The sequence below is a fragment of the Oratosquilla oratoria genome, chromosome 22, assembly GCF_046742065.1.
Source record: "Oratosquilla oratoria isolate Oo_2021 chromosome 22, ASM4674206v1, whole genome shotgun sequence".
NCBI lineage: Eukaryota > Metazoa > Arthropoda > Malacostraca > Stomatopoda > Squillidae > Oratosquilla > Oratosquilla oratoria.
The window spans coordinates 59,793,181-59,815,680 of record NC_134798.1 but is presented as its reverse complement, the minus strand read 5'-3'; the positions used below and the strand labels follow the sequence as shown (position 1 = coordinate 59,815,680).

The 22,500-nt window shown below is 43.5% G+C and overlaps 1 protein-coding gene across 4 annotated transcripts in view; it reads left to right on the top strand.

Annotated features, from left to right (window-relative positions):
- Positions 1-22,500, top strand: part of LOC143037633 (glutamate-gated chloride channel-like) — a 186,830-nt gene that overhangs the window by 15,472 nt on the left and 148,858 nt on the right. The gene's annotated exons all lie outside the window — the stretch shown is intronic.

Here is a 22,500-nt window from a genome sequence, read left to right as displayed (position 1 = left end):
GCGATGCATGTTTCACTTAAAAGGGGAGAGATTTCGACACAAAGGGAACAAAGCCGGAATGGATGTTTACGAGAGTAATAAAATCTATCGTACCGAAATTGAGGAAAAGCTATCATAGTTCTGGATAGACAATAGACAGGTGAAATGGAAAGGACTTTTTTTTTTTTTTTTTTTTTTTTTTTTTGTGTGAGAGATACCAAAAACAAAGGACATATACAAAGAGCGCCTCTTGTTGTGTGGTTGGAGTAACAAAGCTTCGCGGTCAAAACAGACCGCAGAGTCTTGCAAAAATAAATCAATGTCACGAGGGGAAGTAGAAACAGGAGAGTGCAAAGTCAAAAAGGATGAAGTTTGTATCAAAAGAATGGGCTAACCTGAAAGTAACACAAGCTTGAGAGGGGAAATGTGATTTCATGTGGTTTCAGGAGAAGGGAGTGTCTTTGTGTTGATATGGTTTAACGTCACACCCCCCCCCTCTATCGGGAGGCTAAGACGGTGCCCCTCACAGAGAGTTTTTGTACGGTGGCAGGATTCGAACCGCCCTCACCTCGACCTTCGCCGCAACTAACGACCCCCTAACCCGCTCAGCCAGCGAGCTTCGAGTGTCTCTGTACTTGGTGAAATCTCCAATTAAAAAAGGAATGTTCACAGAGACGTTCTCATAGTGGATATAGATATAAACTGCAGCAGAACATTATATGTGAATGATGTATATACTGTACATGTACACATACAAAAAGGCCAAAATTCCTTTCCCCCTTTGAAGAAGGGTAGCCGATTTAGAACATAAACCCACTTTACAAGTAAACAAAAACAACACGACCACCTCGATGGTGAAGAAGGCCACCCTGACCCCGCCTCACTACTCGGGTCACAGTCAGTGCAGCGAGGCACAGCTCTTCCACAGGAGGGCCTGGCAAGCAGGAGTTGGTTCACCCCCACAGCTTCAATGTATGGCAAACCCCCTCTCCCCTCACCTCATCTCCACTAAAATAGATGCATTATCTCACAAGTACATTCTTATATTCCTTTATACATTTTTCCCCTCGGACTTTTCTCTCTCTCTCTCTCTCTCTCTCTCTCTCTCTCTCTCTCGCCGGAAGAGTCCGTCTGTGGCCGGAAGACCCTCTGGAGGGTTCTGTCCTCCCTCCCGAAGGCCAAAAGTTGGGTCTTCGACTCCTGAGGGCCGGCGCAATTTCACCCCTTGGGCTCTTTCTCCCTCGCCGGAAGAGTCTGCTGGTGGCCGGAAGACCCTCTGGAGGGTTCTGTCCTCCCCCCCAAAGGCCAAAAGTTGGGTCTTCGGCTCCCGAGAGTCCCGCGCAATTTCCCCCCTGGGCTCTTTCTCCCTCGCCGGAAGAGTGTGCTGGTGGCCGCCAGAGTCTCTACAGGGTTCTGTCCTCCCCCCGAAGCCCAAAAGTTGGGTCTTCGACTCCCGAGAGCCCCGCACAATTTCCCCCCTTGGGCTTTTTCTTTCTCGCTGGAAGAGTCCTCTGGATGGTTCTGTCCTCCCCCCCCAAGGCCAAAAGTTGGGTCTTCGGCTCCCGAGAGTCCCGCGCAATTTCCCCCCTGGGCTCTTTCTCCCTCGCCGGAAGAGTGTGCTGGTGGCCGGAGACCCTCTGGAAGGTTCTGTCCTCCCCCCCGAAGGCCAAAAGTTGGGTCTTCGGCTCCCGAGAGTCCCGCGCAATGAAAATCGATGTAAGGAGTTTACACATAACGCTTAAGTCCATTCGAGGCTCCTGAGGGGGAACCTTATAAACTCTTTTTTTTTTTTTTTTTTTTTTGTGAGAGAGATAACAAAAACAAAGGACATATACAAAGAGCGCCTCTTGTTGTGTGGTTGGAGTAACAAAGCTTCGCGGTCAAAACAGACCGCAGAGTCTTGCAAAAATAAATCAATGTCACGAGGGGAAGTAGAAACAAGAGAGTGCAAAGTCAAAAAGGATGAAGTCTGTATCAAAAGAATGGGCTAACCTGAAAGTAACACAAGCTTGAGAGGGGAAATGTGATTTCATGTGGTTTCAGGAGAAGGGAGTGTCTTTGTGTTGATATGGTTTAACGTCACACACTCCCCCCCCTCTTCTATCGGGAGGCTAGGATGGGGCCCCTTACAGAGGGTTTTTGTAGCGTGAAATTTACTAAACCATGCCCTTGGTTCAACTTCGCCGGTGGCAGGATTCGAACCGCCCTCACCTCGACCTTCGCCGCAAGTAACGACCCCCTAATCCGCTCAGCCAGCAAGCTTCGAGTGTCTTTGCACTTGGTGAAATCTCCAATTAAAAAAGGAATGTTCACAAGAGACGTTCTCATAGTGGATATAGATATAAACTGCAGCAGAGCATTATATGTGAATGATGTATATACTGTACATGTACACATACAAAAAGGCCAAAATTCCTTTCCCTCTTTGAAGAAGGCTAGCCGATTTAGAACATAGACCCACTTTACAAGTAAACGAAAACAACACGACCACCTCGATGGTGAAGAAGGCCACCCTGACCCAGCCTCACTACTCGGGTCACAGTCAGTGCAGCGAGGCACAACTCTTCCACAGGAGGGCCTGGCAAGCAGGAGTTGGTTCACCCCCACAGCTTCAATGTATGGCAAACCCCTCTCCTCTCTCCTCATCTCCACGAAAATAGATGCATTATCTCACAAGTACATTCTTATATTCCTTTATACATTTTTCCCCTCGGACTTTTCTCTCTCTCTCTCTCTCTCTCTCTCTCTCTCTCTCTCTCTCTCTCTCTCTCTCTCTCTCTCTCTCTCTCTCTCTCTCGCCGGAAGAGTCCTTCGGTGGCCGGAAGACCCTCTGGAGGGTTCTGTCCTCCCTCCCGAAGGCCAAAAGTTGGGTCTTCGACTCCTGAGGGCCCGCGCAATTTCCCCCCTTGGGCTCTTTCTCCCTCGCCGGAAGAGTCTGCTGGTGGCCGGAAGACCCTCTGGAGGGTTCTGTCCTTCCCCCCAAAGGCCAAAAGTTTGGTCTTCGGCTCCCGAGGGCCCGCGCAATTCCCCCCCTTGGGCTCTTTCTCCCTCGCCGGAAGAGTGTGCTGGTGGCCGCCAGAGTCTCTACAGGGTTCTGTCCTCCCCCCGAAGCCCAAAAGTTGGGTCTTCGACTCCCGAGAGCCCCGCACAATTTCCCCCCTTGGGCTTTTTCTTTCTCGCTGGAAGAGTCCTCTGGAAGGTTCTGTCCTCCCCCCCGAAGGCCAAAAGTTGGGTCTTCGGCTCCCGAGAGCCCCCGCGCAATTTCCCCCCTTAGGCTCTTTCTCCCTCGCTGGAATAGTCCGCCGGTGGCCGGAAGAGCCTCTGGAGGGTTCTGCCCTCCCCCCCAAGGCCAAAAGTTGGGTCCTCGTCTCCCCAGAGCCCCTCGCAATTTCCCCCCTTGGGTTCTTTCTCCCTCGCTGGAAGAGTCCGCCGGTGGCAGGAAGAGCCTCTGGAGGGTTCTGGCGTCCCCCCCCCCCAGGCCAAAAGTTGGGTCTTCGGCTCCCGAGAGCCCCGCGCAATGAAAATCGATGTAAGGAGTTTACACATAACGCTTAAGTCCATTCGAGGCTCCTGAGGGGGAACCTTATAAACTTCGACTGGTAGTCTTACCAAGTTTACGTGGAAGTTGTCCAACCGAACCCCCCTTCCACCCCCATCACCACCACCACACGGACATGCTGACCCACTTATCAAAATTTCGTTTTTTTTTTTTTTTTTTTTTTTTGAGGGGCCTCTTAAAGACCAAAGTAGGAAAAAGTTGGTCGCGGTGTACACAACCGAGCACCAGGAGATGTGTTTGTAAGCCGATTTTCAACTTGGTAGGAAAACTTTGGCTTGAAGGGGAAAATGTTGGAGAATCACATGATAAAGAACTACTAAACAAGGAGCTCTCCCCCAGCTAATTTCTCCCCCGTTCTCCCCCCCCCCTTTACTCCCAACTCTCCCCTCCTCATCTGTACTCGTTCCTCCTCTCTTCCCTCTTCCTTTGCACTCTCTTCCTCTTCCTGCTACGCCCAGTCCTCCTTTTTCTCATCTTTTTTTTATTCCTTCATCATCGCATGTCTCTCTTCTCCTCTTCTGTCTCTCTCCACTCTTCTCCTCTCTTCTCCTCTCCTCTTTCTCTCCTCTCTACTCCTTTTCTTCTCTTCTCCCTTCTCTTATTCTCCTCTCCTCTCTTTTCACTCCTCTTTCTCTCCTCTGTTCTCCTGTGTTCTTCTCCTCCTCTCCTCTCTTTTCACTCCTCTTTCTCATGTGTTCCTCTCCTCTTCTCTTTTCTCTTCTCCTCCTCTCCTCTCTTTTCACTCCTCTTTCTCTCCTCTGTTCTTCTCCTCTTCTCTTTTCTCTTATTCTCCTCTCCTCTATCTTCCTCTTCACTCCTCTCCTCCTCTCTTCTCCTCTTCACTCCTCTCCTCCTCTCTTCTCCTCCTCCACTCCTCTCTTTTCTTCTCCCCTCCTCTCCTCTCTTTTCACTCCTCTTTCTCTCCTCTGTTCTTCTCCTCTTCTCTTTTCTCTTGTCCTCCTCTCCTCTCTTTTCATTCCTCTTTCTCTCCTCTGTTCTTCTCCTCTTGTTTCTTCTCTTATTCTCCTCTCCTCTCTCCTCCTCTCTTCTCCTCCTCCACTCCTCCTCTCTTCTCTTCTCCCCTCCTCCTCTCTTCTCTTCTCCCTTCCTCTCCTCTCTTTTCACTCCTCTTTCTCTCCTCTGTTTTTCTCCTCTTCTCTTTTCTCTTCTCCTCCTCTCTTCTCTTTTTATTCCTCTTTCTCTCCTCTGTTCTTCTCCTCTTCTCTTTTCTCTTATTCTCCTCTCCTCTCTCCTCCTCTCTTCTCCTCCTCCACTCCTCCTCTCTTCTCTTCTCCCCCCCTCCTCTCTTCTCTTCTCCCCTCCTCTCCTCTCTTTTCACTCCTCTTTCTCTCCTCTGTTCTTCTCCTCTTTTCTTTTCTCCTCCTCTCTTTTCACTCCTCTTTCTCTCCTCTGTTCTTCTCCTCTTCTCTTTTCTCTTATTCTCCTCTCTCCTCCTCTTCACTCCTCTCCTCCTCTCTTCTCCTCCTCCACTCATCCTCTCTTCTCTTCTCCCCTCCTCTCCTCTCTTTTCACTCCTCTTTCTCTCCTCTGTTCTTCTCCTCTTTTCTTTTCTCTTCTCCTCTCCTCTCTTTTCACTCCTCTTTCTCTCCTCTCTTCTTCTCCTCTTCTCTTTTCTCTTATTCTCCTCTCCTCTCTCCTCTTCACTCATCTCCTCCTCTCTTCTCCTCCTCCACTCCTCCTCTCTTCTCTTCTCCCCTCTTCTCTCTTTTCACTCCTCTTTCTCCTCTGTTATTCTCCTCTTCTCTTTTCTCCTCCTCTCTTGCCACTCCTCTCTCTCTCCTCTGTTCTTCTCCTCTTCTCTTTTCTCTTATTCTCCTCTCCTCTCTCCTCTTCACTCCTCTCCTCTCTTCTCCTCCTCCGCTCTCCTCTCTTCTCCTCTCCTCAATATGTTACAATGATGAAACACACTTTCAGTCCTGATGAGGTCGGACGCAAAAAAAAAAAAAAAAAAAAAAAAAATATTGCTTAAGCTTTTAACCAATTGAATGTTCAAAATTTGAACCGTAATGCATTCAGGTGCCTGGGATAGATCTTATTTCGTTCAATGACAACGCAGTTGGCGAAATAATTTTCACCTATTTCCGGGGTGAACCTACGTCATGGCAACCCGAGATCTTTGTCTTTTTTCTTCTTCTTAGAGTCTAATGTGAAAATATTTTCAGCTTTCATGTTAGCAATCTCCTTTTATTTTATTTACTACTATTATTATTATCATTATTATTATCATCATTTTTATCATTATTATTATCATTATTATTTTTATCATTATTATTATCATTATTATTATTATTATTATTATTATTATTATTTTGAGAGTTCTGATACATATATTTTTTTCTCTGATCTGTTTCTTATATTTAGTATGGGTTTTTGTGGCTCGCCGCTGTACCTTTTCCAACTGATCATTTTTATGAGATTTGGGATTCATAACTTATCCTAAGTATAGGTGGACCATTGATGTATGTATATATATATATATATATATATATATATATATATATATATATATATATATATATATATATATATATATCTTCGCTTATTCTTCTCCGAAAGTGGGTCATCAGTATTATTTTACAAATGTGCTACATATCTTTGTTGTGAGATATATATATATATATATATATATATATATATATATATATATATATATATATATATATATAAGTGGTTCATAATGGCTGTATTTTGAAGTCGAAATATTACTCCACCAATTCCAGTATCTTATTTAATTTCTCTGAGGCGAAAATACGGGGCTGAGATGTTTAAGATATCATTTCAACCTACGTGCATAACTTTACACATGTGTTGAATTTCATAATCTATTTTTAAGACCACTCCTCTCGTTTGTTTAAATCTTCTTGAGTATCTAGTTGATTCAAGTGATCATTTGCCATTCCGCACAACTTATTACTATCAACAAATGTAAATTAAATGTCTCTGTCTAGTTCGTTTATATATACTACGAACAGAAGTGGCTCTAGACCGGAACCCTGAGGAACTCCACTCGTAACATCTTTCCATCTATGAATTTTTCAGAGCAACTTGTTTCTCCTCTCCTCTCTCGTCTCTTCTTCTCTCTTTTCCCCTTGCCTCCTCTCCTCCTCCCGTTCCCTCTTCCCCTTTCCTTCTCACTCCCCTCCCCTTTCCTTCCGTCTTCTTTCCCAACTCCCTTTCCCTATTTCACTCCATCCTACCTCTTCCCTCCTTTTCCGTCCCCTTCCACCTTCTCCCTTTTACTCTTCCCCTCCCTTCCCCTCCCCTTCCTTTTCTCCTTCTCCCCGCTCACCCTTTCCTTGTCTTACTCCATCCTGCCTCTTCCCTTCCCTTCCCTTCCCTTCCCTTCTCTTCTCCCTTCTCCCCCCTTTCCGTGGTGCCTTCTCCCTCTCTCTCTGTTTCCTTATCTTAATCCTTCATCCTACCTCCCCCTTCCCTTCCTTTCCCTTCCCTTCCGTTCCCTTCCCTTCTCCCACCTTTCCCCTTCGCCTTCTCCCTTCTCCCCCCTTCCTCTAGTGCCTTCTCCCTCTCTCTCCGTTTCCTTGTCTTAATCCTTCATCCTATCTCCCCTTCCCCTCTCATCCCCCTCCTCCCCCCCCCCCCGCGCCTCGCCGCCCATTAGGTTCGAAGCATAATTCTTGCGAATCCTTCAGAGTGAAACGCTCCCCCCTCCATCCACCTCCTCCACCATAACTTAATACTCCTCGTCGCAGCATGGAGCGTAAGTGCTGGGTGACATCTCTCCCCTCTCCCCCCACTCTCTCTCTCTCTCTCTCTCTCTCTCTCTCTCTTATTCACTCATTCACACTCTACATCTATCTATATCTCTGTCTATTTCTCTCCTCTCTCTCACGGATTCTATTCCAGTTGAGGACTTGGACTCCGACCTCAAGTGGGGTCTCGCTCCATCAAGACCCCTTTCAGTCCAGAGCCCACCAATCAGCTGACCGACATCGCGTGTCCCTTCGCTAGAATCAAGGACGCGCCGAGGGGGAGCGTCGCCGCGTTGAAGGGGGCCCGAGTGAATATCCGGTCCTGGAAGTGGGTCCTGGATCCGGGCCCGGTAATTCGCTTTCGCGTCATGCGAGTCGCGGTTCGGGGCAAGAAGGGCGTAACCCGCAAATTAGTTCGGGTTTTCTCCTCAGCCGCTGAGGTGGGGGAAGGTGTGAGGCGAGCCAGAGAGGTCCTGTGCAAATGGATTTCAGAGGAAAAACAACCTTCTTCCCACCTGCACGAGGGTCGAAATTTGTATATATATTTTTTCTTGGTCTATTTATTAGATTTATTTATCTAATCTAATAATCATTTATTTATGTATTATCTTTGTTTAACATGGGTGAGTCAGTCCATCATTTAGACGTCATTGCATCTCATAGCCGCACTCACCCTTTGACTTGTAAGTTATGGGTAATCCTTGTACCGATGTTTTCTTATCGTTGTGTTACAACACGCTCCTTCGTGTGGCTAACCTTTCCCTGCAGCGACTCAGATTGTCGTCAGGCGATTCTGCTCAGCTGATGATTGGACCTCATCCTGAAAGGGGTTAAGGTTAATCCCTAAACCATTACCTACGGTGACGTATGAGGTCAAGGTCCCGTACGGGTGTGTTGTGTCCTCTTAATCCTGCGGCTGTTGTCGCCTTCAACCCATTCCCTCGCATGCAAGAGGAGGAAATCGCGTGGGAACTAGCGAGGAGAGGAGGCGAAGAAAGACCAGGATCAGGGAAGATACGAAAGGAAGACAAGAAAAAGAAGAAACGTGTGAAAGGAAAAGGAAGGTTTGGATGCAGACAGAAAGAGGACAAGCGAGGAGAGAAAGGCGAAGAAAGACCAGGATCAGGGAAGAGACGAGAGGAAGACCAAAAAAAAAAAAAAAAAAAAAAAAACAAATGAAAGGAGAAGGAAGGTTTGGATAAAGAAAGAAAAATGTGAGAAAAAGATAAAAAAAAAAAAAAAATTGACGATTAGCGAACCCACAGGTACTAACGCCTCACCCATCCCCCTTTCCCCGTTCATAACACTTTCGAGATTTGGCCCTCGGCGAGAGCCACCTTCGGAGTGCCAAGAGGCTGGGAGGATAGACCCCTCCCATTGGCACTCTCCCAAGCGTTCAAATCCGTAAATGGTGAGAGTGTGTGTGTGTGTACATCACTCCCTTGATAGTCAGCGAACCCGAAGAAGGGTGGAGCCGAAGAAACGCAAGAGTCCTCGAGGTTTCGACTTCGGGAGAGGGTCTCGACTTCGGGAGAGTCTGTTGACGAGAGCTTCCGATGCACGGCTCTTCTTTGTGATGTCAAGCGAGGATCATTAGTGCGACTCGCCGTGCACTGGTCGAAGAGGTCATGTATGTATATATATATATATATGTATATATATATATATAAATATATATATATATATATGTATGCATACATGTTGTGGGGAAGGACTAATGGTTAATGAGAAATTCATGTGTATATATATACGCATGTGTGCTCATATGGACACAAATACAAGTTGGGCCACACATATATATATAATATATATATATATATATATATGTGTGTGTGTGTGTGTGTGTGCATGTATGTATGTATGTATATATGTATATATTTTTGCGTAAAAGACAAACAAATAACAGACAGACAAGCCCAAAAACATAACCTCCTTGTTGGAAGTAATGAGTCAGTTTAGGTAACAGAACCAACCAGGTGAGACACGACACCTGATGAAGTGCAGAGCTTGGGAAAAGACCAGCGGTCGTCCTCGACAGCAGCTGTAGGTTTACAGAATGTGGAATCGAATTTTGAGCCGGGGGGGGAGGGGAAAGGGGTTAGGAAGAAAAGAACATATACATACATACATATACCAAAGGCTTTTTCCCCTACACGGGGGGTAGCCAAAAAGATAAAGGCATAGAAACCACTCCCACCCATTCCATTTCCTATATATTCCACTCCCCTCCACCCACCTCCCTCCCTCTTATCTTAGCACCTCTTGGATGACGGGTCATCCCTGCATCCTGTCCACTGCCCTGGACAGGATATATACCGTAAGGGATAAATCTGGTGGTTAAGAAAATGCGCCACACTCCTGCAGAAGTTTTTGGTAACGTGCAAAAACAGAGGTCTTACCGGAGTCAAAAAAAAAAAAAAAAAAAAAAAAAATTCCTTGCACATTTAAGGAATCGTCACAGAGCACTAACAAGACTCCTTCAGGAACCTCCTGACGCAGAAGCTCCCGAGGTAGTCTAGAAACGGGACGACGAAAGCAATTAGCCTCCTGATGAGAGCGGACGAGTTCCAAGAAGAAGAAGAAGAAGAGGAAGAAGAAGAAGAAGAAGAGGAGGAGGACCAAGTGGAACTTAAAGGACGAGAGTCGAAACAGCTTTGTTTAAGCTAAGAGTCGTCTCCGGAGCGCAGCGCGCATTAAGACAATAGGGTTCCCAACTTTTAAATTCTCTGAGTGTGGAGCCATAAGAAGACTGGAAATGAAAACTGTTATGGAAGTTATTCCAACTAAGAGGCATGAATAAAACACGGCCCATGAGGAGGGGGCGGGGCAACGTCTGCAGAATCAAAGCAGAAATTATCATCCCAAGTTTGAGCCAAAAAAAAAAAAAAAAAAAAAAAAAACAGAGAAATGCTGTCGCTCACAAACAGAGCAACCTGTTCCATGGTTTATCAGATTTTATTTTATAATTTTTATTTAATTTATTTCTCTATTCGTTTATTTATTTTTTAGTATTCATGAGGCACCCCCCGAATTAATAGAAAAGATGAGCAAGTCATGGAATGTATTAGATATGTCTATGGACAAGACCCTAAAAACAAATAGATAAATAAATAAACAAATTCATTAAATAGAATAAATAGATAAGATAAATAAGTAAAACACAAGAAGAAAAGAGAGAGCGAGAGAGAGAGAGAGAGAGAGAGAGGTGATTCTCAACGACGAGCCTCCTGGTGATAACGTGTAATGAGGTTCGCCCACTGCTCCTGAGGGGTCCCCACTAAGCAGGCAGTCTTCTTCATCAAGGCGGAGGAAAACGGGAGTACTGTTCTATGGCCTGCGGACACTTGAATGGATCCCATCATATATATATATATATATATATATATATATATATGTATATATGTATATATATATATTGTATATATGTATATATATATATGTATATATATATATATATGTATATACAGTATATATATACAGCTCGAAGGGATTTCGCAGCCCAAAGGGATTTCTCCCCGTCTTCTCCTTTTCTGCATGAGGGGACGGAGAGGGGGGGGTCGCCGAATTCATGAAGCGGCCTTGCTGTGAATGTGCTGTGTCCTGCGGCCTTGCTTCTGACCCAGGGCAGTGGATGGGATGCAGGGATGACCCGTCATCCAAGAGGTGCCAAGATGTGAGGGAGGGAGGAGGGTGGAGGGGAGTGGAGTATGTAGGGGATGGATGGGTAAGAGTGGTTTCTATGCCTTTTTCTTTTTGGCTACCTCCCGTGTAAAGGGGAAAAGAGCCTTTGGTATATATATGTATGTATGTATACATATATAAAGATGATGAGGGGGAGGGGTGGTGGATGGGAGTGGAGTGGGTGGGGATGAAATGGGTGGGAGTGGAAGTATGCCTTTGGACTTGGCTACCTCCCTTGTAAGGGGGAAAAAGCCTTTGGTATATGTATGTATGTATGCATACATACATATATGTATATATATATATATATATCATATATATATATATATATATATATATATATAATATATATATATATGTGTGTGTGTGTGTGTGTGTGTGTAATATAATATGATATAATATACAAAAGCACACTTCACAATTTCTATATAATTCTTCACGTCAAAAAGAACTTCCTTTAGGGTAATTTGTTCCAAATCCCTGTTAGGGTCATTGACAGTAGCAACGACTCTTCTATAACCTGACAGCCGACAGAACATGTTCTTGATAAGAGTAAATACAGCAGAACTTGTATAACTGTCTTCCTAAGGAAACTGACAGACGCTTTCACGATACCGAACCTAGAAATTGATCGTAGTCTAGAAACGCCCCGTCGCCAGTTTCAATTTATTGAAGAACATTTCACGGAATTGTCAATTATAACAACGATTATCCATGCACCCTGCCTGACGTACAATGACGTCACTCTGCTGGTCGTGTTCGTGGAATTCCCACGGGCGGCTTGGCTCATGGAAGAAGTTTTCATGATTAAAAAAAGACATTTTGAAGCTGACAATAAAGAGAAAATAAATTGTAAAAAATAAAAACTGAGAAAGGAAAGCAATTTAGGCTTCTTTCTGATTCTGGAGACAGATACGCTGTGCGCCTGTTTGCAGAGCTTAATTACCGGGCGGATATGGTGGTGAATATAAGCTCATATACAAATATATATGTATGCATATATGATGTTTATATATATATCTATATATATATAGATATACATTTATATATATATATTATATACATATACATATATATATATATATATATTATATACATATACATATATATATATATATATTTTTTCTTTTATGGGGGAAAGTATACGCTGGACTCGACGTTCGTCAATTTATTCCGACGTTTCGAACCCTGTCCGGGGTTCGTCTTCAGAGTCCAGCGTATACTTTCTCCCATAAAAATGGTTCCTGGACTCCAGCTATTTACGAATATATGTATATATATTTATATATGTATATATATATATATACAGTACATACATATATATATATATATATATATATAAGGTATATACATATATAAATATATATATATATATATATATATATGTATGTAAATGATGATAAGGATGGTAATGATAACAATGATAATATTAATGATAATAATAATAGTACTGTAATAATAAGTGTTAAAGATAATTAATATAATAATAATAAAAAACAATACCAATCATAATGATAATAATAATAATATTAATTAATAGATAATATTAATACCAATGATAATAATAATGATAATAATAATGATAATAATAATGATAATAATAACAATAATAATTATAATAATATACCGACAATAATAATAATATAACAATAATGATAATAATATAACAATATTAATGATGATAATAATAATAATAATAGTTAATAATACAAAAGTGTATCTTATGTCTGTCCCTGACCCCCCACATATACGTCCCACGTCCGGCAAATTATACCTTTTAGGAATCGGCTCAACCCCGGTAATCCGGCTGCGGACATCACGACCTTGGTGGCCGGGGACAACACAAAAGAGTCCGTAACCATGATATGGGATCATGCGAAATTGTATCTGTGTGTGTGTGTGTGTGTGTGTGTGTGTGTGTGTGTGTGTGTCCGCGACCCTATGTTGGCGCTGGAAGAAACCTCTTCATCTTCACTCGTAACGGCAAAGCAAAGAATGTTGTCTATCCTGCTGACTTACCGTAAATGCCTTGCAACATATAATTGTTTAAACCTGGAAACCAACAGTGGTGTCATGTGATACTTTAAGTTTTGAAAATTAAATAAGATTGTCATTGTGCAGCTTAATGCTTAATAGTTTTACTTTCGAGTGTGCATTTCAGATTATTCAAGGACCAAAGGCCCTTACAGCTCTCCACAGGAGCTTATTAAAATGCAGTTTGTGAGAGCGGCTTTTAAGCTATTATGTACATATATATATATATATATATATATATATATATATGTATATGCATATATATATATGTATGGATGTATACTCGTATGTACAGACGATAGACGCCTCTCAGTCTTAGATGCATTATATACCAGAGTTGAGCCCAAACCTAAACATACAAGCAGAGGACATCAAGGCCCTTCCAGGTATGCGACAAACCGCCACAAACCCAAGTATGGGACAAAACACCACAAACCCTAGTATGGGACAAAACGCCACAAAACCAAGCATATGACATTTCGTCAAAAACCCCAAGGATATGACAACCCGTCCTTGCCCAGTCTCCAGTAACCTCTCCCAGTTACCCTGTAACCTCTCCCAATTATCCGGTAACTTCCCCCACTGACGAGCATGTAAGAACTCTATCATATAAAAAGAAATACCATCACACCATTCATCGGAAGACTCTTCCCTACCCACAGAGAAAGAATATTCCAAGCTATTGAAGGTCCTTGTACTCAAAATCACGATCTAATAACTACATACATACATATACCAAGGCTTTTTCCCCCTTACAAGGGAGGTAGCCAAAAAGGGAAAGACATAAAATCATTTCCACCCATTCCATCCCTGAATACACTCCACACCCCTCCACCCTCCTTCTTATCTGAGCACCTGCAGTAAAGTAATAAATTTCCTTTCACTGGAGAATAAGTCCATAGTAAGGTATATGGAAAATAATAACAACTAGCCATCACTTTTAATGAGGCACAGTATGTATATGTATATGTATATATACAAATATATGTATATACTTTGTACCCGAAATCACGATCAAATCACTACCTACAGTGAAGTCATAAATCTCCTTTCACTGGAGAATAAGTTCATAGTAAGGTATATGTATATGGAAAATAATAAGCGTACAACTAGCCATCTTTACAGTATATATATGTATATATACATACATATGTGTATATATACTTACATATGTATGTATGTATGCATATGTATTTACACAAATGTATATGTATGTATATTACATATTTTCTTTCTGCCTTCGCTTTCCTTCTTTTCCTCCATCGTTCCTTCATTCCTTCCTCCAATCCTCTTTCCCTCTCCCCCGACTCCTCCACTTTTTGCATCTCATCTTACACCATGTGACCATAATGCCCTACTAATGCCACCATTAAGGTTCAAAATGTCCTTTCATGGTGTGGAACATCGACCTTAAGAACTTCCGCTGTAAATGGACTTCCTCTGGGGTGAGAGGAGGAGGAGGAGGAGGAGGAGGAGGAGGTGGCGTAAGAGAGGAAGGGGAAAGAAAGGCTGGAACGAGAGAAAAAGGAGGTGGTGGAAGAGGGGGAGGGGAAGGAAGAGAAGGAGGAAGTGGTGGAAGAGTGGAAGGAGGTGGAGTGGGAGGAGGGAGAGGAGGACGGTGATGGAGAAAAAAAAATCTCTGAGAAGAGGATGCTTGAGAAATTAGTCTGAGGGAGAAGAATGCTGGGGCATCAATTTTTGTTGAAGAAGATGTTGGAGGAAGAATGAGTCAGCCGGATATGCATTGCGATACGTTAGAGTAGTGGGGGGAGAAAGGAGGAGGAGATGAGGGAGGAGTGAAGGAGGAGATAGGAGAGGAAATAATGCTGTGGTGGAGAAGGAAGATGAGGGAGGAGTGAAGGAGGAGATAGGAGGAATAGGAGAGAGAAGGAGGTAGGAGAAGAAATAAGGCGGTGGTGGAGAAGGAAGGTGAGGGAGGAGTGAAGGAGGAGATAGGAGGAATAGGAGAGAGAAGGAGATAGGAGAGGAAATAATGCTGTGGTGGAGAAGGAAGGTGAGGGAGGAGTGAAGGAGGAGATAGGAGGAATAGGAGAGAGAAGGAGGTAGGAGAAGAAATAAGGCGGTGGTGGAGGTAGGAGGAGGATAAGAAGAAAGGAGGAGAAGGAAGAAGGAGGAGGAGAGGGAGAAGAAAGTTAAAGAAAGGAGGGTAGGAATGAAGTAGGAGAGGGAGAGAGAGGAAGAGGAAGAAGGAAGAACAAGGAAGGAGGAGGAGAGTGAGGAGGAAGTTGAAGAGAGAGGTGGGTAGTTTATGTTGTTAACAGGCGTTTCTATCCTTATGATCAATCTGGCAACATTGGCAGTTCGAGGGAGGAATGATGGGGGAGGGAGCGAGTGAGGGAGGGAAGGGGGTTGAGGTCTCTGTTAATCATTCCTCTACGTAGGTTTCCCACCCCCTCAGCTGAATAAAATCACCTGACGGTAGGGGAAACGTGCAAGGCGAGTTAGGTACCCAAAGAGATGAAATGACACTATCTACTTGTTTTATTTTGGTCAACGTCATATGATCGTATTCGCCTTGGGTGGGGAGGAGGAGGAGGAGGAGGAGGGAGATTAGGAGGAGGAGGAGGAGGAAGCCAAAGAGATAAAGTGACACTGTTTACTTGTTTTATTTTGGTCAACGTCATATGATTGTATTCGCCTTGGGTGGGGAGGAGGAGAAGGAGAAGGAGGAGGAGGAGGAGGGAGATTAAGAGGAGGAGGAGGAAGCAGCAGCATAAGAAGAGATGGGAGGATCATGGAGAGCTAAATGGAGGGAAAATGGAGTGATAAGGAGCTTTCAAGGAGGAGGTGGAGGAGGAGGATGGGGAAATGTGGAAGCATAGAAAAGAAGAATGGGGAGGAGAACGATGGAAGAAGAGGAGACGAATGAGAAAGAAAAACAAAGGAAGACGATAAAGAAAGATACGATGGAAGAGCAGAGAGAAGAAGAGAGTTAAAGAAGGAGAACAAAGGGAATTGGAAGAAAATGAGGAAGTGGTAGAAAAAGGAGGAGGAAGAAGGAGAAAGAGGAGGAGGAGAAAGAGGCTAGGCTCAGTCCCATGACAAGAAGAGGAAGAAGAAGAAGTAGATTAAGAAGAAGAAGAAGATTAAGAAGAAGAAGAAGAAGAAGGAGGAGGAGGAGGAGATCATGTAATAGTGCAGAGAGAGAGACAGAGGAAGAAGGGGGGAAGAGAGGAAGAAAGAATGATCGAGAGGGGAGAATGAATGAAACAAGAAAGAAGAAGAAGAAGAAAAAGTAAACCTAATTAAGAAGAGAACATTAAACACAATGGATGGAAATTAAAAAAAAATAATAACAAATGGGTGTCAGATGAATGTTGATCAACAGGAAAAGAAGCCGAGGTCGGAGAATAATTTATTAATTAATGTTAAATAATTAAATAATTAATTGATTAATTAATGTTAATTAATTAAGATAGGCTGTGACCCCACTGCCACAAAGAGTGTACCACAGAGCTGAATAGAATGGCCTGGCACCAGGACGTCGTTAATTGCGGTGAAGGTCGAGGGGATGGCGGTTCGAGTCCTGCCACCGGCGAAGTTGAACCAAGGGCATGGCTCATTGAATTCCCATACCTTTTTTTTTTTTTTTTTTTTTTTTTGCATCCGACCTTGATATGGACCAAAAGGTCTCAAAGTGACACACAGAGCAAGGAGAGTGCCACGTATATTCGTATGTTTTTTCTACCGAGAACACTGCCCTTGAATTCAAAATCCCACCAGAAGAAAGACTTGTACCTCATGTATGGGTAGCCATACACACATATAACAAGCTGAAGGCTAAGTTTCTCCAGTGTTTCGCTGCCTGGCTTCTAACCCGGACAGTGAGTTCCGGATGGGAGTGGAGTGCCTCATCCGGCTGCCTCCATTATATGATTAAGAGGCTCTCCGTACACAGGTAGATATAGACGCACATGTATATATGCATTAGGGAAGTGTAGGGAGAGTCAGCTGATAATGTAAACAATAATGACGTCATGATGACGTCATCACGGAAGCTCTCTCAGTGAAGCATCCATCGAGGATCAAGTCCTGATCTGAGGATCCTGAAGTCCTGAAATCCTGAAGGAGCTGAAGGAACCACGTCGCTGACGATGAGGATGCCGTGATGAATAAAATCACCTGACGGCAACCAAAATAAAAAAAATAATGCGGACGAGGCCGATGGAGCGCTTGCGTAGATAAAAAATAAGTCGCATCCGCCTGGAAACTGTAAAGATGGATCCGGAGTCTACCTGGAATCTTGCCGGGATTATTCACGACGTGGGTGGAGAAGGGTGAGTGCGGCGTTTTCCCCTATGTAAAGGGGTTGATTTATCAGCCATGACGGGGCAGGAGTTTCTTGACTTAATAAAATCCCCTGGCGGCAGACATATATATATACATATATGTATATATATATATAATATATATATATATATATATATATACAGTATATATATATAAAGAAATTAAGTGCTGTCCACATGTTAAGAGTAGCATACTCTACCATACATGAAGATCGACTGTACTATAGGATGACGTCATTTGAATGACGTCACGATGTCATTTGAGTGACGTCACCATGCTGGCGTCATGATGACGTCACATATGTATGATGAGATTTTTGGGAATAACGCACAGAAAGACGCACTGAAAATATAGAGTACTGGATGTGTATACGACTTTGTATTTGAGTAGCAAGGATGAGACGGGCGTCTTACTGGAGTTTAGTAGAGATGCTGGTGATAGTGATGATGATGATGATGATGATCGCGGTGGTTATTATCATGACAGTAACAGTGATCATGATGACGACGATTGAAGTGATAACAACAAGAATGATTGCGATGATAATGACGATGATGCAGTGTGAAGTTGGTGAATTTATTTTTTCCTCTCCCCTCTCTCTCCTCCTCTTCCATGTCCTCCTCTTCTCCCTCCTCTTCTTACTCTTCCTCCTCTTATTATTTTTTTATTCCTCCTTTTCCTCATGTTCTTCCCTTTTCTCTTCTTTCTTCATATTCTCTCCCTCTTCCTCCTTCTCTCTTATTACTACTCTTCCTCCTTTTCCTCCTCTTCTTCCTCATTCCTACTTTTCCTTGTGTTCTTCCCTTTTCTCTTCTTTTCTTCCTCATATTCTCTCCCTCTTCCTCCTTCTCTCTTATTACTCCTCTTCCTCCTCCTCTCCCTCTTTCTTTTCCTCCTCTTCCTCTTCCCATTCTCCTCCTTTCCTTTTCTCCATCTTTTATTTCTTAACTTTATTCTTTACGCATTTGGCTTCATTGCGGACAAGAAGCGTTCTTGCTGCTTTGCTCTCCCATTGTGTTCCACTGCGGCGCATCGGCATCGCTATGACCCCCTCAATTCGGTAACCTGCCCTACATTGCCCCTCCCTCCCCTTTCCAGTTAATCACAGACGATTTTATTCAGTTGAGGAGAAGGCTGAGGACAGCACAGAAGTCCCGGGCCTACCGCTCAGCTTGGGAAATTTATGAGAAAAAAGTGCGTTTTTTTACAGAAAAATGAATAAATAGATAAATAAAAAAGTCATCGTATTGAAGGTGTTAGCAGCCCCACGACCTTGGGCAAATTTTGGATCGTAGAGCAATTGGTTCTGCTGCGGTCGGAGGCGTTGGCGATAACATCTGTGGCGAGGATCGTGGCCCTCTCGTCGTTGTTGGGGCTTCTGCCCACTGATGCCTGGGCCTCCGAGGGCCGCCTATTGGTTCCCGGTTGAGAGGAGAAGAACAAATGGATTGTGAAACGTCCGGGAACGAAAAAGAATGAAGGAAGAGGGGAAAGGTAAACAGGAATGAAAAAGAGGGAGAGCAGTTCTAGTATTGGTGTTTGTTCGGGTTTGATGGGTTTCGTGGTATCAGCGGAAACGGAAGAAGAAAGAGGAGTATGAGATAAAGGTGAACAGGCGTAATGGAGATGATACATGTTTGAACAAAGAAGACCATGAAACGTTATGAGGTAGCCTCATAGAATGGAAAAAAAAAAAACACATACGAAAATGGTTAAACACACAGAGAACGATAGCGGTAGGAAAAGAAACATGGAGGTTGATCAAGGGTGGAATAAAGGAGAGAGAGAGGGAAAGAGGCGATGGAGAAGAAGAGAGCATCAAGGAATAATGAGACTGCGTGAAACCAAATCGAAAGCCTCCGGCATTCCAGTCCAAAGGGGTCGACCAAAGCTTTGCAATGTCATCAGCGAAACGGAATAATGCAAATATTGAGGCTCACTGCGAACTGCGGTTCGAACTGAGGTCATTTGGAGCTGCCCCCGGTGCCTGAAAGGCGGGGACAAACAAGGGGAGGTCGAGAATCGCACGCCCTTAATTGATTTCTAATGAGGGCGTAACCGGGGGGAGTTTTGCGGACATCCAGCCGGGAGGGAGGCCGCGCCAAACATTGGCGACCTTGCCAGGATTGATGAGATTCGTGGTGACGAGCCGCAGAGTACCCGTTCACCACGAAATGGACCCTCAGTCGTGTTCCTAACAAAGATGCAAGCGAGAGCTTTTACGGACATCCGCCCGGGGAGAGTCGAGGTCGTAAACATTGGCGACCTTGTCAGGACTGATGAGATCCGCGATCATGGGTCGCGTTGTAACCCTGTCGCGAAAGTGCCAGATGATATATTTTCATTTTTACTTTATTCTATTGCCATTTGTATTTATTCTATTTGTTTGTTTAATGATCTATTTTTTATTCATCTTTTAAATTGAACTTTGGACTTAATGGGTTTTCGAACTGCCAAGACCTCGTTGAAGCCGTTTTGCGCCCTTTGTCGAACATAGTCGTTAAGTATTTGTCACAGCACAATCAATATAGTACTTTCCTGTTCAAGTCGCATTTTCATGGCTTTCCAGTCCCTTTCTGTAACGGCGGTCATCAGAGGTGCGGTATACCAGTGTTGCATTTCGGTGATGGGAGAATACAAAGTGCTGTAGAATGGTCGAACTGATGACTACACTGGTTTCGGATTTCGCTCACCAAAGGAGCTATGTTGGACACTCCACGTGCACAAGACAACAAACAAACAATTTTACCAAGCCGGGTGACACGTTCAATTTGAAGTGCAGAGGCAATATCGTCCCCCATGGGGCAGGCCGGTGGTTCTGCAGTGGGCCAACAAACCTGAGCACTCACTTTCACTTCCCTGTTTGCACGAGTTGATACGATTCCGACGAGTGAGCTTTTGTTTATCTTTTGTGACTCGTTCGTCTGGTAAAAGGGGTGCTGATAGGGCTGGCTTGTTTACGAGATGGAATAATTCATGAAGCGGGGCTCGTTTGCGTAAGAATGAAGCTGTGCATGTTTTCATTGCACTGACTGAGAGTGTGGATGTACATGTATACTAGTGTGTGCGTGTATGTGTGTGTGTGTGTGTGTGCGTGTGTGTGTGTGTGTGCGTGTGTGTATGTGTGCGTGTGTGTGTGTATATGTGTGTGTATGTATGTGTGTGTGTGTGATTCACCATGGTCTTTGGATCACGTGTTGGACTCGCGATCGACAGCTATTTCCCTCCCGGAAGAGAGCTCAGAGCTCGTATGACCGATCTATGGGTAATGTGTGTGTGTGTATGTGTGTGTGTGTGTGTGTGTGTGTGTGTGTGTGTGTGTGTGTGTGTGTGTGTGTGTGTGTGTGTGTGTGTGTGTGTGTGTGTGTGTATTTACCTAGTTGTATTATACGGGAAGGGGAGCTATGCTCGTAGTGACCCATTTTTGTATCTCGCAAGATCAAGTTTGCTCTTAAATTCTTTTATTGTGTTTGCATACACTATTTTTTCATCCAATTTGTTCCATATAATTATCACTCTGTGTAGGAAGCTTTTCTTTTTTAGGTCTCTTCTGTGTGTGTGTGTGTGTGTGTGTGTGTGTGTGTGTGTGTGTGTGTGTGTGTGTGTGTGTGCGTGCGTGTGTGTGTGCGTGTACACGTGTGTCTAACGATGGTAAGATAACTTTCGGTCTAGCAAAGTTGAATTCAGACAAAAATAAAAACGTAAACGAACAAGCAAAACAACGAGCGAACAGAGTAGCTTGTCATTAACAAAAATACATACACGTGTTTCTGTTCTCGGCCTCCCTTTATGTACACGTAATGGTGCACACGCACACACACACACACACACACACACACACACACACACACACACACACACACACACACACACACACACACACACACGAACACACTTAGAAGCCCTCTCCTTTGTAGTATTTTTACACTCAAAATCAGGCCACAAGGTCGTTTAGGTTCCAAAGCTTGCAAGAGAACGCAGTTTGTGTTTGAACGTTTTCTTGCTAACACTTAAACGTTTCCCAGGTAACGTCTGAACGTTTCCCCCCAGAACGTTTGTTGGTCTGATGGGTGGGTCTGTGCCATCGAAGCGGATATGCGTTCTGTGCATAAAGGTTGTAATACCGGCTTTCAACACAGGAATTTAACCTTTGTCGCGTCCCGGTCGTGTGAAGTGATGTTTGGCCATTCAGAGCAAAGTCTTTCCACGAATATGTGCTTTTTCCTAATCTCAGTTCTATTCAGAACTAGTGTGGAATGGCTCGTGTATTACTTGCGGTGTCTGGATTGACAATATTTTTTTTTTTATGATTTATAACTGCTGAAATGTGGACGGTTGCCAGATTGTTAATTTTGCTGTTGCTATTTTTCCCTTTCTCTTTTTCTTCTTCCCCTATTACCACTGCCATGCATATTATTACTGTAGTCACTACTACTATTTTTACTCATGTTTCTACCACCACTACTACTACTACCTACTACTACTACTACTACTACTACTACTACTACTGCTACTACTACTGCAACTACTATACTACAACTACTACTACTATTATTATCAATACTACTGCTATTACTAATACTACTACAGTTATCAATACTACCGCTATTACTACTACTGCTACTACTATTACTACTACTACTATTACTACTACTACTAATACCACTGCTACTACTACTACTACTACTAATGCCACTGCTACTACTACTACTACTACTACTACTACTACTACTACTACTACAACTATTATTGATACTGCTGCTACTACTGATAATATTACTACTAGTACTACTATTACTACTACTACTATTAATACTAATGCTGTTACTACTACTACTACTAATACTAATACTTTACTACTACTACTACTATTAATACTAATGCTGTTACTACTACTACTACTACTACTTTTACTACTACTATTAATACTAATGCTGTTACTACTACTACTACTACTACTACTACTACTACTACTACTACTGGTATGGTTTGTTTCATATGTGATATGACTTGGCCTAGATTGTGTGTGACGTCATGCGGAGTGGAGTGAGTATGACGTCAGTTGGAATGGTTCATGTGTGACCTTAATGTGACGCCATGTGACGTGTTGAGGTGGTCTATTCCAGTAGATTTCCACCAAGTTAGATTGCACAGACTATAAGTGTGATGTGACATGGAATGAAGTATGACGTCACACGGAATGTT